The 19,674-nt window shown below is 39.3% G+C and overlaps 3 pseudogenes; 1 reads left to right on the top strand and 2 right to left on the bottom strand.

Annotated features, from left to right (window-relative positions):
* Positions 1-1,846: 1,846 nt before the first annotated feature.
* On the bottom strand, positions 1,847-10,441 carry LOC140927677 (sulfotransferase 1B1-like; annotated as a pseudogene).
* On the top strand, positions 7,197-7,898 carry LOC140927675 (uncharacterized; annotated as a pseudogene).
* A 6,554-nt stretch (positions 10,442-16,995) lies between the features above and the next one.
* LOC140925600 (amine sulfotransferase-like) lies at positions 16,996-19,572 on the bottom strand (annotated as a pseudogene).
* Positions 19,573-19,674: the final 102 nt, after the last annotated feature.

Genomic DNA, 19,674 nt, shown 5'->3' on the forward strand with positions numbered 1-19,674 from the left:
ATTCAGCCAAAACGCTAAAAATCTTCAATGTTTACTCAAGTTTGGGCTTATAGAAGATAATGTCATAGTTTTTCAATGACCATGAAATTCAGAGTCCGGGTAGTTAGTTAATCAATTGTGGCCCTGAAAAAATTTGAAGGAAAAAAAACTAGGAATTTTTAAGAAAATGCTTTTTTCGTGAGAAGGACCCTTAAACGCTGACAAACATCAACAAATAGCGAAAACTATAATTTCTATATGTTTGCTTTGCTCAAAATCGCGCGCATTTACAAGGCCCTAAAGCGTTTTGCTGACTTGCAAGGACCCATCTGTTATAACGATGCCCAAAATAAAGGGATGAATCTCATAGTTTATTAGAATCGTGTAAAGTTTGCTTATTATTTTCGCATAAATTATGACCTAAATTTTGAAACCGCTGAATTTCTCGAATTGGGTCTTTGCGATTTTGGTGAAGCTCTGTTCAGCGCAAGGCACTAATGCGCACTATGTGTAGCCGAGAGATTTTCGCGAAAAAAAGCCGGCAACAGCAGATTTTCGACTCAGACCTCAAAGGGGCGTGGCATTATAACCACGTGACATTTACTCCGATCGCCAAAAATTTTATGTTATATTGTAGATTGATCTATATGTTATCCATTCTATGTGTTAGACTTACGATAAAAGTAAAGGAGGGGATACCAGAGAGCTTCAAAGTAGGATGGTACCCCCCCAAAAAACTGGGTCCAGTCACCTTAACTGAAACGCAATACGTTGAGTTGATACGAAAAACTATCGCCGATGTGTGTAAGGAATAAGAAGGCCAGAGTGAAGTTGACGAGATTTTATTATGGGACGTCATCAAAATGAAAATTATAGAAGCCTCTTTAAATTAAGTCGCAGCCAGGAAACGGCGTCTGGAAAATAGATAAAATCGGTTAGAAGAAGAACATGAGTTTTAGCACTCGAGAATAAGCTTGACGAACGTAATGTATCAGATAAAGTGAAAGAAAACATACGGACTGAACTCAGAATTAAGAAACAGCAAATATAAGAAATAATCGCCTACAAAACTCAAGGGGCTATTCCTAGATCAAAAGTGAAAGGGTATAATGAAGGAGAAAAGAATACAAAATATTTCATAATCTGGAGAAGCTGCACTTTAATAGTAAAACCAGAAAGTAACCTCCAAAGCGCAAATGGGAAGAAGTTTTCGACGGCCGAGGACGTAGAGATTCTAGGCGAAGGAAAAAAACTACTATGAGCATCTTTACACGACTACAAGTGTTGATGTCAATGATTATGATAATCTTTTTTCCCCTGAGGTTACTGAAACAAAGCTAGGCAATAATCAAAAAGAATCTTACGAAGGCCTACTGCCAGCAACGGAGTGCTTAGAGAGTCTGAAAACAATGGAATCGGGTAAATAGCCTGGGACGAACGGTTTTCCAGCAGAATTTTATAAAGTCTTTTGGGACGATCTGTCTCCCTTTTTACTCACCGCTTAAGAGCGTTCTTGTTGAGTTGTAGCTTGGATATAACGCATAAATCAGAACGTAAAAGAATTGTCGGCTGTGCCGGTTTTATCCTCAAATGCAAAGACACTGAAATAATTGAAATATCTATATGCACCAGAAAAAGGCAATAATTCAAAGTCATATCAAAGTCATTGTATAAGGAAAAAAATACTTAGGAATAAAAGGAAACCGTTACAATTAAAAAATTTGAGTTGTTGGGTGACATCAGTCATCCATAATTTTGCATTATCCCCTCACTGACGTCAACGAGGGTATAAAAGCAAATGTCTTTTAAACTTTTTAATTGTCAGCGCCAGCTGGTTATAAGGAACTAGCCAAGAAACTAGAGCCAATCAGAGACAGAAAATTATAATTTTTAATGATGAATGAATTATGAAACTGATATTATTTCTATCGTCTCAAAACTGCAGGTAAACCACGAACTCAAAACAGCGCAATCTATTAATGAGATTGTCATCAATCCATTACTTATCGCATGTACATGGAAACGGCTCAATTTTAGACAAATGATTTCCAAAATTCGAGTCTATAAGTGAATATAAGAGTTCTATCCAAGCAAATATATTGTTTCCTTTATCAAATGATTGTCCGCTATATCTCAAAATCAAACTCTAATCCAGTTCCTTTTATTTTTCCCAACACTTCCTTTTCAAATCTCTCATTCAGTTCTGGAGTGAAGTAACTCTTCCAACCTCCGACCAAGCCCTTCCGTAACAACGGCGAACTCTGAACGTCGTCCCTTGTCTTGTAGCTCTTCTCATTTTCTTTCATTCCCTTGAAAGTGCACTGCTCTGCAATACGATTGATGAGTTCATCTGAGAGCGGCTTGTTCAGGAAATTCGCAATTATTCGCACATGGGACGGTAGATCCTAGGAGGAATGACAGTTGTATTGTTTAGATTTAATTTTCATTGAGGTTCAGAGGAAGTTGGTTAGCTTTTTTTTAAGTTATTTAATTAATTTTAGTTCTAATCAAACAGCACTTGACTGCTTTCAAAATTTGCGATGTTACGTGGGGGACAAAGAAAAATGATCTGAGTCCCGGACAGGGATGTAATCCCCTAGAAACTCCTCCGTAGACATATATAGTTATTTCTTTTTAACGGGGTCGTAGTTTAAGGTCACGGTATCCATATTTTCGGCTGGGGTGTTCATTATGGATGACTTAGATAACTTAAAGATTAAAAATTTTTAGTATCAACTATCTCCCCAAGATTCTAAAAGAATGAATTTGAGAGAAGCAAACACTACTTTTCTCGCAGGACGTGTTTAGTCGAGAATTTTACTTCGATTCATTATATTATCTGACAAAAAGACAAAAAGACATCGATAACTAATAATTATATAGACACGAGTGATTTACTGGAAAATATACCACTCGTAACATTCATAAAAAACTACATCCGGGACCCGAGTGGTTAATTTTCCATAATCTCACACGTGAGTTTATTGATGACGTAATTTCGGTAATTTCCCTCAGAAATTTTATTACGTATCATTTTTTTGAATTTTGCGTACACATTTTTCAAAGCTGCTTATATTTTGTCAATGTATAGAGCCCTATTCAGCTCAGTGTTATTTCTCAATATCATTGTAATTAATGCCTTATATTGCTGTGCTGTAGATTTGAGCCGTCACAATTACTTTTTGGCGATTAAAAATCTATTATTTTATCGATGTCTTTTTGTCTATATAATAAAAAGAACATTACACGGCAGCTTGAAGATATGAATTTTATTTTGTCGTGGTAAAAACAATTTATTACTCACTAGCTGCCCTCGTTCGTGAAATATTGTTTTGCCACTCGAAAATAAAATTCATATCTTCGCGCCACCGTGTAATATCCTCTATGTCTTGACTTTCCTCCACCCCCTTACACACTCAGGATTCAATCTCCGGCAGGCGTATAAGATATCAAACTAGCCACCGAGCTAATTATCGAGTTATTAATGTAAGAGAACAATACCTTGTGTAAATCTTCATATTTGAGAAACAAGACATTAGGATCATCCTTATGTTTCCACTAGCCCAGAACATGATCATTCCAGGCCCTATAGGCAACTTCACAAAACAAAATTGGCATTATGGTGTGAATATCTAGCCTGCGTGGCCCCTCCCTATTTCCCTTCCTCGCTATCCCCTACCCCTTTCGACGCCTGCTACGCAGGCTATGTTTTATATAATAAAGGATTAAATTAACTGCAAAAACCGTGGACGAAGATCCTGCTAGTTAAAAACGTTGGATCTCTAGAAAAGAGATCTAATCAGCCAAAATACAAAGAACCAAAGACGACAAGTCCAAAGACTACTGCAAAGCTGATTCATAACAACGTGTATTGTTTTTTCATAACAGTATTTCGGCTACCCATACCAGCCTTCTTCAGGTTTACAGAAGGCTGGTATGTCCTGCCGAAATATTGTTATAAAAAAACAATACACGTTGTTATGAATCAGCTTTGTAGTAGTCTTTGGACTTGTCGTCTTTGGTTCGTTATGTTTTATATAATGCCTATATTTGACGATTATTCACTTAAGGCAAGGCCAATATTTTTGAATAATCCCCGAGACTAAGTTACCTGAGTTATTTTGCTGGAGATATTTAGAATAAGAGACCGGGTGGGTTTTGAAAAGTTATAGCTTTTAAGACATCCGATATGAGATAGAAAACGATCTATCTCAGCGATCGTTGTCGCTGCGATCGCTGAAGAGTGGTTTCAATATAATCGCTATGGAAACCGGGAGTAAGAAGTGCTTCTTCCTAAAAATATGACAAAAGGTTTTGCTCTGATATATTTGACTGACTTACCTGCATTTCCTTCTATAAACAACTTGCAATAAAATTCCCATGGGCCATTGAAATCACTCGTTCCAATCTTTTTAAAGTGCTCCGTGAAATGAAAATGTGACACTGTCACATCCTTTGGATTCCGAGCGACGTAAATGTATTTACATTGAGCATCTTTATTTGCACTTCTTGGAGTAGTGTTGTGGGTGAGGTGGGTCTTTATCAGGCGAGGACTTGGTAGAGTTTTAAAATCAACAAGAAACTGCTTGTTAGCATTGCACGCGGAAGCTTCAAAGAATGGGAAACGAAAGATTTGCTTTTCACTGCTGACTGCTCCCTCGTTGCAGATTTGCCAGACAATTTCCTGCACCCAAGTTGTACCTACAAACAACGATCGAGTAACAAAGAAGTAAATAATCAAGAGAGTTGTCAAACGATCCTGCCTCAATCTCACCTCATGTAAAATACAATGAAACCTCTATTAAGCAGACCCCTAATTAAACGGACACCCTCTATTAAGCGGACACTAAGACCCTGTTTACATGGAGTGGAGGACCCCGGTCTAGTGGGGTAGGTTTCTTTTGTTTTGTGTCCCCCAGAGCGTGAAAACAAAAGAAACCAACCCCACTAGACCGGGGTCCCCCACTCCAAGTAAACAGGCCCTAAGCCGGTCCCGAAATCAACGCCTTATATTTCACCTTTACGAACCCCTATTCAACGGACACCTCTATTGAGCGGACGCGGACACTAAAATAAATTGAATTTGGCTAATTACTATTGTTAAAAACCGCTCTATTAAGCGGACACTGGACTGAATCCCGGGGACTGAATTGACCATAGTAGTATTGGATTACGTCCTTGAACTACGTACTGTAGTCGATTAATAAACTAAGATAAATCAATACAAGTCATTTAGCTGTCGATAAACTGTATAGATTAGACCGATATCCGGTCGTATGATTGTCATCCGCAATCAAAGTTCACCTACAAGTCTTGCACTGAAGTACAGCTTCCTTAGCTTCCTTAACAACGTGGAAATTTGTCACAGTACATTAACCATTGAAAGTTAATTGTTAACAAATACTGCGCAATTTTTACAAACTTCTATTAAGCGGACGCTTGGGAAGGTCCCGAAGGTGTCCTGTTAATAGAGGTTTCACTGTATTCAAGACTCCAGATGTCCGGTAATTTTTTCGTATGGAATCCGGATTCCTGGCCTTTTTAATTTGGATCCGAAATTCAGCTCTAGGAATCCAGAATCCCGCTAACTATTGGAATCCGATTCAGTTCATCCCAGGGCTGTCAACCCCTTAAGTCTTCAAATATTGAGAATTGGTACATGACGTCATAATGCACAGCACATGACGTAATTTCTCCAAAAAGGCGCGATAAAGATGTTGTTGAAATTGTAACATTTGACCTGATTGGTTTACATGCCACCAATCACGTTTCTTATTGCTTATATTTCAATGGCATACCGGAGTTTATAAGGGACCGGTCATTATTTATGTAGAGGGGGCAGGGAAAAAGGAAGGGGGGTCAAGGCTATTTCAGATAGGCTAGAGGGGAGTGCTAAACGTTTTTATAAAGAAGTTTAAGGGGGTTAGCAGTTTGATCGCAAGGTTTATTTTCCAAATTTCCAAATATTATTTCTTCTCTTCGTTCCAGTCATATAATTGACCATTGTCACTGAACTGTTCACCATAACTTTCTTCAGCTGAACTCAGCTTTATCCTTTGAAACCTCTTCTTCCAAACTTGACAATTCTTTGACTGCTCGCTCACAGTTCAGTATATCTGAAGGACTTGAAAGGGAGGTTAGATATTTGTCATCAGACAACATGTATTTCAGCTTCCTCTCCACTTCCTCTATCTTGTTCTTTATAAGTCTCAAATCCTGATTCACTCATACAACATCTTACCTCAAACAACCCAGGTAAAAACTCGATACTGGTCTATGCGATACACTGATTTTGGAATAGAGTAGTTTAGTTTCATTGTTATGCGAAGTAACTGATGATCTTATTATTGGTATGTTACATGCATTTTAATAATTACTTTGTAGAGCATAGAAGAGGAGATATGTGGGGGGGGGGGGGGGGGGGTCATCACGTTAGTATTGAATAAAGAAGCGGGGGTCACTTGCTATTTACATGGTCTGCAGGGGGGCCTTACATAAATTTTGATGTTTCCAACCTATTTTTCCCTCCCCCCTATCTACATAAATAATGACCGGTCCCTACGGAAACGTTCAATGTTAATAAAATAAGCTAAAATAGCTCAAACAACGCAAAATATTTGAAATTTAATTGTCAGAGAGTCGAGTCTACAAGAAATGGCAAACTTTGGTGATTATCCAGGAGGTTTCAGGCTCTAATCTGGAGACCGGGAGATACGGTTCAAACTCTGGAGTCTCGCGGATTATCCCAGAGAGTTGACAACACTGCGTCCTGTAGGGACGCTTTCCATTCAGTCCAAATTTCCAGAAATTTTGGTTAGAAATCAAATGGAACGGACCATTTCGGTATGGTCCTATCGGATTATTTGGGAAGACCTCTGAAGGTGGTCGACTTCTGATCAGTCCATTGTTTTCGGTCGGACTGACCGAAAACAGCGTACATCTTGTGGGAATGAGATGTCTAACGAGTTGCCAGTAACTCACGGGGTGCCTCAGGGTAGCATATTAGGCCCCTTGTTGTTTGTCATTTATATCAATGATCTGCAAGCATTCTGGAATGCTGCTGTGCGTCCCTCTATGCAGACGACACCGTGATTTACTGTTACGGCTCCTCTTCCCAGGAGCTCAGTGATTAGCTAAATCGCGACTTGTTGGCCGTAACGCAATGGCTAAACAATCACAAGCTAACTCTCCAGCTGAATCTCGAGAAAACCAAATGTATGCTTGTAGGTAGTAATAGGAAATTGGGAAGCAAAATGGCTCTAACAGTATCAATCTTCGACCACAATGTAAATAATGTCAACAGCTTCAAATACCTTGTAATTTTTATATCGTCTGATTTTACATGGACAAATCATGTTGAATAAACTGCTGGCAAAATTAATCAAAGGCTCAGTCTCCTTAATCGCATTAAGCATTTATTACCTTTTAGTGCGCGCCTTCTTTTTTATAATAGTCTTGTCATGCCTTTATTTGATTATGCAGACCTCGTTTGGGGAGACAAGCATAATGTAACCTTAATGACCAGTTTGCAAGTCTTGCAGAGTAAGGCTGCTAAAATAATTTTAGACAGACCTCTTTATTCCTCTGGTACGCATGCGCTTGCCACTCTTAAGTGGGCTCCATTAGAAAAAAGGCGTTTTCAGAGAAGATGTATTTAATGTGTATAAGTGTTTAAATGGACTTGTTGAGCATAACATGAACTTCATAAGACAGCAAGAACAACATGATTATAATACCAGAACTAAGCTGAATCTCAGACTTCCAAGTGTCAAGAGGAATTGGGGCAAACAACGGACTGAATTTCATGCCATCAAGGATTTTAACTCCCTTAGCCAGGCAATCAGACAATCCGTGAATCTGAATATTTTTAAACGTAATCTTTTTAAATTTGTAATTTAAATGAATTTGAGTAAATATCTTGTACATTTTAATAGTTATTGCCCATTTTAGATTTTTAATGTCTTCGCGAATTGTGTATACGAAAAATTTTATGAGATCCTTTTTGAAAACCATATTTTATATGAAAAAGTCATCTCAATAAAGATTATTATTATTATTATTTTGGACGGACAGAAATGACCCAAATAGTTTTGCTTGTATCCTTATTAAAATAACAATGACCAAACGTGTGTTGGGTCTGAAATGCACCGTCCCATTGAGCACGTATCTCCAAACGCCGGAAATTTTGTTGAATGGAAAGTGCTCAAGGAATCTGGGATTGATCATGATCCAGTATAAAATGCATCTGTTCGCCCATTTTCTATATAATATGCGACCCACCCCATTTAATAGAATAAAAACCAAAAACAATTATGCAACAAGATATACCAGTGAGTATTAAACTAAAGCACAGAACAAAATTATTGCGTCATTGTGGCGGGAAAACTCTTCACGTGATCTGAAAACTGAGCTTTGTACGAGAGTCTTGAAACTGTGTAGTAGTTCGGAGTCGTGGAGCTGATCGAGTGTGTGGATTTAGATAGATCATCGAAATTTTACGCGAATTGATGTCGATGAATCCTTTAAGTGTAGAACAGAGTACAGAATTCTAAAATATGAACATGTGAAGAAATATACTTTCAAAGCTACAGAGAACTGATTGTATCACGCATAATTTGTGACAACCTCGGATACTCGCATAATGTTATCTTTTGTATATGACTGGTAAGTATAATATGTAACACACTGACCTAACCAGACATGTACAGTCGACTCCCGATAACTCGAACCTTCAAGGGAAATCGAAAAAAAGGTTCGAGTTATCGGGAGTTCGAAGAAAATAGCCGAGAGTAAGGTAAAAAACAGTTTTTACTGCACAGTGAACATTTTAATCACATTTAATTATAGAAATGTCAAGTGAAAATTAAAAGATACTTCTAAATTATAAATCAGAACGTAACGTAACGAAACATAGCCTAAACAGAGCATGCATTTTACTGTTTTGAGAAGTAAAGCTGCTTCACGTTAGCCTGTGACAATCAACATCAGTCCCCACTAGTAAACTATACTCCTACAACACGTTAATAGGAAATTCAAAATTCAATGTTTCGGACACAAGTAGACGGCTTTTTTCCCCGACTTTTTAAGGGCTCAAAACATGGTTCGAGTTATCGAGGGTAAAGACCTGAGGGGAAACGAAAATTAGTTAGAGTTAGCGGGAGTTCGAATTATCGAGGGTTCGAGTTACCGAGGGCGGAAATCCAGGGGAAATCGATTTTGGTTCGAGTTAGCGCGAGGTTCGATTTACCGAGGGTTCGAGTTATCGGGAGTCGACTGTAGTTCTAGGGCGCTTTCCATTCAACAAAAATTCCGGTTTGAAATTTCGGAAACTTCACATGCTCAATGGAACGGTACATTCCGGTTGCACAGACCCGACCCAAGCCAAAGCGCGTTTTGTTATTGTGGCTTCGCAGCACGCTCATTATAAATTACGTTCTAAAAGAGAAGAGTAAATACTGTTTATATCCTAAAGAACACTCGACTGTCGAAAAGGGGCGGTGGAAAACTAAAGGCGGAGGAATCCTATTCCGTGTAGAAAGCCTATGAATGCAAGTGAAGGTAGAAAATTCGTGTGAATTGAAGCGATACGTTTCTCAGAATATTCGAACGATTCGAAGCAATTCCTGGAACTGTACGGTAAATAAATTCGGTGTTTTGGCCAATTTGTATTCAGCCAGGCTTTGTTGTATTCATTTCAGCTTGATTGATAAATTGCTTTAGTTAAATATCGTCGACAGGTCTCAGACAAATAATAAGCTGATTCTCACGGACTTATAGAATTGTAGCTTGATTACACACACTTTTTTTCACCTACGTGTCGTGTTGCTTCAGTTATTTGACACTGTTAATGGCAAATATCAAAAATCGAAAAAAATTGCAACTGACTCAAACTATTTGAGATGTCATGCTTTACTCACAGCACTTCACTTTCCATTGGAAACTACTTGTTCTTGTAAGCAGGATAGAAAAGAGCGGTACTGAGGACAACAATTTTGGCAAATGGAAAGAGATATTTCGGTCCCACCGACCGAAATGACCAGACCGGTCACTGTGGGCCACCTTTAAAGCTGGTCCCGAATATTCCGGGCGGACCAAACCGAAATGGTCCGTTCCATTTGATGAACCAACCGAAATTTCCGGACTTTTGGGTTGAATGGAAAGCGCCCCTAGCTTTTGCAACAATTTCGCGCAGAATGAAACGCTTGTTACACTGGTTATATACTGGGTAAGGTGCCCAATTTGCTTAGTTTGAAATAATGATAAACAGCACGAACCTGACTTAGGATATGAAACCACAAACACGTCATCTGGTCGCGTCTCAAAATTGGAAATATAGTCGGCTAACAAATCTGGATCGTCAGTAAAAAATGTTCCAATTTTTACGCCCAAAACGTCCCAGTATTTTACTGATCTCCATTCGCCTTCTGTCATTTGAATTACAGGAAAACAGGCCATGATAAATTGTTTCTTGAGCAGTGCTTGAATCGAGCAGTTGAATTTTTTCCGGTTGAAGTCCGTCCCTAGCGACGGCAGGACTTTTCCGCGGGTGACGGGTAACGGGTGGCGGGTAGCGGGTGGGGAGTCACGGGTAGCGGGTGGGGAGTCACGGGTAGCGGGTGACGGGTAGCGGGTGACAAATTGTCAGGCCGTCAAAAATAAAAATAAAAAAATAAAAATAAAAAGTGGAAACCAAAAAAAGAAAAAAAAAAAAACATTACAAAAAGCGATATTTTAGCAATATTCTTCTCACTTCTACACGATATCGCATGCACGAGATAGCTTGAGGAACTCATAAAAATTAAGTAATATTTATCCTGAGACAAGACAACCAAGATCGCATTCGCTTCTCGACATGTTTGAACAGTGTGTCAGATTTTTGACAAGTGCGTTTGTTCTTTTGTTATAAGTTGGGATAAACATTGCTTTGCCAATTTGGTTCCCGACTTGTAGTTCAAAATGAACAAAATGTCTATTTCGAGAAAACAAGGAAATTTTCCAGAGACTAAAACAACAAAGCTGTCAATAGGGCCATTTATACGAGGAAAAATAAGACGCGTCTTACATAAGACGCGAACTGTACCATTTATACGAGTATGTCTTATCTAATAAGACGCGTCTTAGCTAAGCCGCGTCTTATTTTAGATAGTCAGGTCTCTTAGTGCAAAATATAGGCCGGATCGTTACAGACATGACAAAAGTGTCAAATTTGGCACAGAGCTTCCTTAGCACCTGCCGATTAATACTGGAGGGGGTGCTCGTTACAAATGGTCCTAATTACAGATAAAGGGGGGGGGGGGGGGGGGGTTAACTTTCACCTATAATAGCAGATTGGGTTCCCTGTGGTGAGCACTCTTCTTGTTTGATTTGGCTAAAAAGCATTTGTTACAAATTTCTAAGTTTTTAATTTGGTAATGTTTAGTTGTTGTTAAACTATTCAAAATAGTTTTACATGTACATAATACTGACTGGTGCCCAGTCTCCACACGGTAAGTGTGGCCATGTTCACTGTGTGGCTATCAGTGTCCCTGCTAAGACTTGTCAGTGATAATATCATTACTTATCAATTTAAACAGATCACAAAGCCAGCTTTCAAAGATGTCATACAACAACATAAAACCCAAATGTATCACATCCTAAATGATAGAATCGTTAAATTTTGACATGCCACATGACCGACCTCATGAACCGTGACTGACAACGCGCTCACTTTAAGCTCAATTGTGCAGCTAAGATTAGATTACAATTTGCTTTGTTGGTAACCCTGTCCTTGAGATAACGATTAAAATATGTCAACCTCGTCCTCAGGGGGAAAAGGAGGAGCAAGGGTGGCACAGTTGGTTAGTGTGCAGCCTTCGGTGCGCGAGGTCCCGAGTTTGATCCCCGGTGTCAACACATCCTTATTTCAACTTCTCTCCTTTCTGTGTAGCTTTGAATAGCTTTAAATACCCTTAAAACGGAGCATTAATGGAGAGAGGGGAGTAAAAGGTTCGCACCGTCGACCTCAAATTTATCAGTTATTACTACTGACACGAATTATTGATGTAAAATATGGTCGCTTTACCTTTTTCTACCTTTTTATTAAGCCCTGGGGACGAGGTTGTAAAACATGCCTCTCCAGGAATTTGTAACACTTTTTTTACACATTTGCGTTTAAAAAGAAGTGTATGAGGTCCCTGCATGCCTAGACACCTGTAAGGAGCTCATTCACTTCAGAGCCCTCGCACCAGAGTGTTAATGGTAGGTCTGTACGATCTTTAAAAAAAAAGAAAGGTCGTTGCGCGCGTTACAATTTACAAACAAATTAACTTCAGAAGAGCTAAAAGTTACAGGAACAAGGCCTCTTTTCGCCAACCAATGATACATCATTCATAAAAATGAATGTAATTTGTTTGCTGCAATTAGACAATACCCCGTGGTTACGAAATCTTACGATCATGAATTCGTCAAGAGCAATTCAGTTACCAACTTTTCACAAAATAATGCCGTGGAAAATTACAGAAAATACCAAGAAAAGCAAGGGTCAACAATAATTATGGCCTGGTCCCTTATAATAATGGAGTGGTCATGATAAAGAAGCCCATCAGCCCCAACTTTGACCACTCAAACAGATTTCTGACAGATTACATACTGCAAAACTTTGCATTCAGTTATACCTTTGTTGCCACACCAGGAGCGTAGAAATCGGCTCCTGGTCACACATTGTTTTTATTGCTGAATATCATTCTAAAGAGCTCCATGAAATATTTTGTTAGTAGGGGGGTTTTGAACATGATTGAAATTTACAGATGGTGACAAAAACGAACACAAGAAAAGTCACAAAACGAGACACATGAAACAACCGCAATCTAATATTCGTGTTACACCGATTTAATGGCTCCTTTGGCTGCGATGCTAACGTTTTGGAAGTTGAAAGTAGTATCACAACTAGTCCCGGGTTAGGTATACTGTTTATTATCAGTTTCACGGTTCTTGAGACTTAAGGCCTGTTAACATAAAGGTGGGGGACCCCAGGTAGGTGAGGTAACCTGCTTAGGTGGGGTAAAAAAAATAACCCTCCTTTACATGCAATCTTACAACCCTGTCATCCTGGGGTGCACCTTCTCAAGATTATTGAATGGTCGCTAAGCATGTAAACAAGAAAAATGCTGGCAAACCACGTCTACGCTCACTTGCTGCTCTTGCTACAACCTTCAGTGTTGTGGCTTTGTATCGTTACCTTAAATAATTATGTGAAGCCACCCGGCGCCAAAGTGAATTTTGCGCGAATATAATGTATCACGAATCCGACCCCGACTATCCTGGATTACCTCACCTTGAAACATTAACATGGCAAAATTTGACCTCAGCTGAGAGGGTTACCCAGTGTGGCAGACTGGGCTACCTACCTTGAAGGGTCACCCCTCCTCTCATGTAAACGTGATCAAATTAAAATGAGAGATTATATGGACAGGCGGGTTAATACCCCACCTAAGTGGGTTACCATGCCTACTTGGGGTCCCCCTCCTCCATGTAAACAGGCCCTAAAAGTTAGTCCGGCCCCCTTTCTACGGCTTCAGCAGTTAAACCATTCACCATTTATCATTTGAGTCAATCTTGTACCACTTGAGTCTCACTTTTACGACTTGATAAGCTGTTATTATTTTTGGACATGAGATTGTGCTTCAGTGCCAAATGTAGAGGCTTCATGATAAACCGTGCTGTTTTGTGAAGCTTGGGCTAACTTGTTCCTTTTTTTCATTAATGAGACCAGATTCTTTTTTGTTTGTCTTTGCTTTGTAAAGCTTAGACAAACTGCGGGAATTGTAAATGATATGGCTTTTGCCACGATGCTGTCTTCTCTGTCAAACCATGCACGTGCGATCCAGCAGATAAAGAGAGACTGAAAGGCATTCTCCTTAGGAAAGAACTATTTTGGGTTCTGTCATTTCGTTATTTGCTCTTCATTAACAGCTGTGACAGTCGTAAATCCCTGATAATATGTGATACAACAGACTCTTTTTCTTTCTTTTTTTTTTTTTTAAATTTCTTTCTTTCTGAAATTTTGTGTGTGAATCGCTATGCCATACGCTTTCTTTAGCTTAAAGTGACATGTAATGACAAGTAATACTTGATAAAAAAGGCTTAAGCCACACAATAAGGCCTCCTCTAATTGAAATGCATTAGAAAAGGAGAAGAGAACCCCAGAAGCTGAGTATTTGCAAGTTATGAAGCAAAGACGAGGCTATCTTAGAAATGACTTATGAAAATGTGGGCGGACTGTGGACTTGCTTTAAGGGCACAGTAATAATCAACTTAATTGTACAATCAATAAGCTAATAATGGATGAGAATGCCAGATGTTCAAGTAAAATTGTAGTTTACAACATGAGAAGAGTATTCTGAGTGATTTAGAGTATTAAATAACAATTTTCAATCAAAACACCACAGGAACCCCAGCAGGTGAAATTTACAATAATTAAATCCTGTTTAACACGCTTCAGTGGCATATTTGCATTGGGCACCCCCTCTAATATTCATGGTACTGCAATAAGCTATCGCTGTGCAAAGTTTGGTGCTTTTGTCAACTCTGTAACGATCCTGACCTTAACAGACCTGACTAAGACGAAATGTGCCGTTTATAAGGAAAGTTCGCGTCTTATTTTAAGACGAGTCTTATGTAAGACGCGTCTTATTTTTCCTCGTATAAATGGCCCTAATGTTTATGCGTACTAGAGAAGGAACAACAACGTTTTTGACACAGCATTGACCGTTTTCGCCTCATGTGGCGTCTCGGACGCGAATTGATCTCGTTGTATACATACACAAAAAGGATCTGCATTTTTTAAATACTACTTAAAAATACTGATTAGGATGGCAATCATGCCGCATACTAGGGCAAAAACTGAGCTACGACATGGAAGGCAATCTCTTGCAGTCAGTTGGGGAAGTGCAATCGTCTTTCGTCTTGATGTGGAAGAAAAAGCAAACTAGACAAAAAAGACCTTAACAAGGCATGGCGTCGGACAGTGTAGAGATGCATGTACGAAAAAATTCGCTTCGACACGTGCCATGAGTCTTGCTTGACACATTTGACACACCGCGTGTAGCCTGGCGAAACGTCTCTTGCGGTGCGGAGCTAGGAGAGGTGACTGTTTCACAGGCATGATTTCTCGTTTTCTTTTTTTCATATTTGAGAAAAAAAAAATAGTCCGCGTAAGTAGATAAGAAAAAAACAAGACAATACTATTGTTTATTATAATTTTTATTTTAAAATTACCACATACGCTCACTGTAACGAGTTATAATATTTTATTTCATATATATTTTTAACCCGCCACTCGCCACCCGCGGAAAGGTCCTGCCGCCCTAGCGATGAAGCATGACGTTCCGTACCTAATCTATTGGTGCACAAATTTCTAACGTCATAAATCGTCATTCAGCCAAGTCACGGTACCGTATCGTACCGGGGGCGATTATTTCAGTTTTTTCTTGTCAAAAGGGGGCGATTATTCGAGGGAAGGCGATCATTCGAGGGAGGGGATTATTTCCAATATTGCTCCACAGGGAACCCGAACGCTGTATTAGCTAATAGAGAAAAATAGATGTATTTACGCTGTATTAGCTCATAAAATAATAAGATGCATGTTCCTTTGTTCCTGTGTCTTTATGAGTCGTGTTGGAAGGGATTTGAATCCGATCAGAGACGGTTAACATTGCTGGTTATCAAATGCGTTTGCTTGTCTGGCGCGTCGTAAATAAGACGCCTAAGTTTCGTCTCACGTTTCTAATATTGTCATGTTAACTATTAACTCTCGATCTCCTTGGGAGATGATCCACAAGGTCCAGAGGAGATGTGCTTGTCGTAAAGTGATAAAGATCTGCTTGCCGTAAAGTGGGGTAAAGGGATTCTTCTAATCTCCAACCACACCTTACTAGAAATGGTAAACCCTCTTGTTCATTGGAAACTAGCTGTGATTTTTTACCATTGCCTTGAAAATGCACTGCTCTGCAATACGACTGATAAGTTCACCCGATAAGGGCTTGTTTAGAAACTCAGAAATCATTCGAACATGGAATGGTAGATCCTAGAAGAAAGGAAATCGGCATCGATTTAGATTTTCCTTCAAGCCACCATCTCTCAGCCCCTGTGGGAGAAGAGGGGGTACTCAACAAAGTTTTATACATGGGGCTCCGCCCCGAGGCCACCAACCCCTTACTTTTTTATACACCATTTTTGGCAGAAAAGGTGGTACCCCTTTATCATAGCTAGTTAAGAACTTTACATTCCTTGTATATCAACTGATGTAAATGAACCCTCTTTAAGTTATGAATAAACCTCAATGTGAACAGTTTTATGAAAGCATACGGAGTAGACAAGAAAAGTATTTATCTTCTTAAAATAACCCACTAAGGAAGAGATCTTGAGGTCCAAAGATTTGCTAAACCGCGGCTTAAGTTAGACTTCGTTTAAAAATAATCGACATTCAATCTTTAGTCTGATCCGATCCTATCTGATCCAGGGTTTGACTGGGTCAGGTCCGTCATTCCCCTTTTGTTCACGGTCGTTTATCTTCAAGGAATGCCCTCATTCCACATTAAGTTTTTTTTTTTGTGAGTTGGGGGCGGGGGTCGCGAATTCCCATAAAAACAATCATGCAGTGATGCTCGTCGCTTTCCTTAGGAAGGAAAGCCAATGCTTTTGCCCAAAAAGGTCTATTGATTAGTGTTGACCTACTATACTAGTTAGTATGTGAAAAAAGCAAATGTCAGTGGTCTCCTTTAGGGGAAAATGACTTAGTCACGCATAGATTATTCTCCTTTTGGGGTTTCATTGTAATTTTCCGACGCACATTCCCCTCCTAAACCTTCTGATATCTAATGATCTAACTTGGGTTTGTAAAACAAAGTCTTCAACAATACCCCTCACTTTCCCCTGGGGTTTTGAAAAATCGCTCCATGAAGGGAATCCGGATTGCGGAATCCGGGAGATTTTGCTGATGGAATAAGAAACCCTGGGCTTTGGAATCCGGAATACAGTTCACTGAATCCGGAATGCCACTAACGATTGGAATCCGGAATCCAAGTACCACTGACACAGAATCCAGAATCCAGAATCTAGAATCCAGTTCCGGCGTGGAATCCAGAATCCAAGACTGTCTTGGATTTGCTTATATGGAGCGGTAAAAACATTACCATATCCCTCGATGAATAATTTGTAAAAGGCCTCCCGAGAGCCATTAAAACCATAACACTCTTTCATATTATCCTCAAAATGAAAATATGACACTGCAACATCCTTTGGGTCGCGAGCAACGTAAATGTATTTACATCGATCATCGTTGTTGGCACTTTTAGGAATAGTACTGAAGATGAGATGCGGCTTTATGACTGCGAGGACTTCTCAGATCATGAAAATCAATTTGCGACGCCAACTTCTCGAGGAATGGCACCCGAAGGAATACATTTTAATTTCACTGCTGATTTCTCTCTCATGACAGATTTGCCAGACAATTTCTTGCATCCGCGTTGTACCTGGATTGAGTACAGTAAATGACAATGACAGAGATATGATCATCCTGAATGAGTAGGCTATCACAAACACAATACTCGCTCCACCAAGGGGGGAGGGGTCTGGGTTTTGAGGGCCTCAACAGCCCTAAATCATTGGTTTTCATTTTTGCCTTAGCTGATATTATGTTCCCAATGTGATCCCAAATTAAATCAACGAAAATTCAAGGGCGTGAATATCCAGCTACTATCCCTTTGAGTACTTGGAAAGCAATGATATAATGAAGGTTTGTGTTGCCATTTAATTCTTAGTTTTTGTTTTTCCCTTAAACTCGGAGTCGTGTTAAGGTCTGGGCCTTAAGAGGGTTAACATGAGACCTCCCGCTGAAATACACTTTAAAATTTGGACTGCCAGGCATTGAGATAGAGGAGAAACCGTGCCTGGGGCACTGGTTATATCGAACTTGAATGCAAGGATCAGAAAGAAGAAGAAACTGAGCAAATCAAGTTCGAGTTAGGGTCATTATGCGGGTGAACTGCACTCAGTTGAACTTCCTAAAAATCTGAAACCACTAACGTTCAGGGGATCGGCGGCAATTTTTTTGGCTTTCTTACAAAAGACAGATGGAAAAGGAAAATAACACGGGCTCAGCGATAGAGTCTAAATGACATATTTGGCTCTGAAAAGAACACGGGAGTGGGGAGATTAAACCGTTTCGCAGAAGGAGCAGGTATTCCCAGTTTTAATCCAAATTATGTTATGTGTAAAAAAATGAACAAACCTGACTTGGGATAAGTGACCACGAAAACGTCGTCTATAGTCTCGTATGGAAGTTGGATAATTGATTCGCTAGCAACGTTGGATCTTTGGTGAAAAATGCCTGAATTCTAACTCCGAAAACTATCCCAACATCTTGCTGATGTCCATTCGCCGTCTGTTGTTTGAATAGCAAGACTTGCCACGAAAAATTGTTGCTTGTCTTGCGCACAGCGTACGAATTAAAGGACAACAATTCTGTTACGCGACGAAGTACATCATCATGCATCATTTATTTTTTTATGCTTGATCTTACATTAGCCTCAAGGTCATTAACTAGAGAACAAATGGTTATCTCTTTTTAGTAAAATCCAGCTAGTGGTCTATTATCAATGCTGCGTTCTGATTGGTTGAGCTATTACTAGGCTATATGTTATAGCCCACTAGTAGCGAAAAGCGCCGGATTTTTGGCGAAAAAATAGGATTAAAGTCTTGCTTTAAGTTGTTTTGTCTCGATATTTTTGACCAACTAGTTGGATTTTACTAAAAACAATTATTCCTCTCGCCCTCATGGCCTCTGAGTCAATAGCCCATTCGGCCTTCGGCTTCATGGGCTATTGCGTCAGAGCCCATTCGGGCTCGAGGAATAATTGTTAAATACAACGCCTTACAGTTTTCATGGTCATAGAACCGTATGAACACCCGAGTTAAATACAAAAGGAAAAGAAGGTCACGAAACGACAGGAGATGACAAGATGATAGAATTTTGAAAAAACCAACAGTACATCAATGCCTGAGCCTGATGACTATTGTAGCTTACTTAGCAGGCGCTCACAAGTAACAGTGGAGACCTTACAGGGGTCATTAATTTAATGAAACTTTTACAAGTGTAATTTACATGTCTAGCTATTGTTTTAGAGTTCGAAAACAATAGTTTTCAACAACACGTGTAAATTGTAATAGCCGATACAATGCCTTCCACAGATTTTTTTTTTAAAGTATAATTATGATTTAGTGAGTGTTTAGTTACCGCTTTCTATAACGAATTAAAAACTAACAATAAGAGAAGAGAACAGTTTAAATCAGTGTATACAGTATGTATAAGTAAGAGGCAACAGGGCGGATTGAGATGAGTAGCAGGTTTCTTCACAGGTGTCCCAAGCTCTCGTTACGAGTCACGGGTCGCCACGACGTCGACTTGTAGTAAGTCTACCGTTGAGACTTTGTATGAGAAATAAAATACTGAGGTCTGCGAACGCTAAATATAATTATTCTTACTTATTTTTCTATAAAATAAATAGAGGAGACTTACCTTCGATGTATTCCTTTGTTGAGTTGGTGTGAATTCATCGATTTAGTCGGTTTTTTTGGCTGTTATTGTTTGACCTCTGTCACTCTCTTCATAATAGGAAGTTATTTATTTTATAGAAAAATTAGTAAGAATAATGATAT

The sequence above is a fragment of the Porites lutea genome, chromosome 2 (genome assembly GCF_958299795.1).
Source record: "Porites lutea chromosome 2, jaPorLute2.1, whole genome shotgun sequence".
Classification (NCBI taxonomy): domain Eukaryota; kingdom Metazoa; phylum Cnidaria; class Anthozoa; order Scleractinia; family Poritidae; genus Porites; species Porites lutea.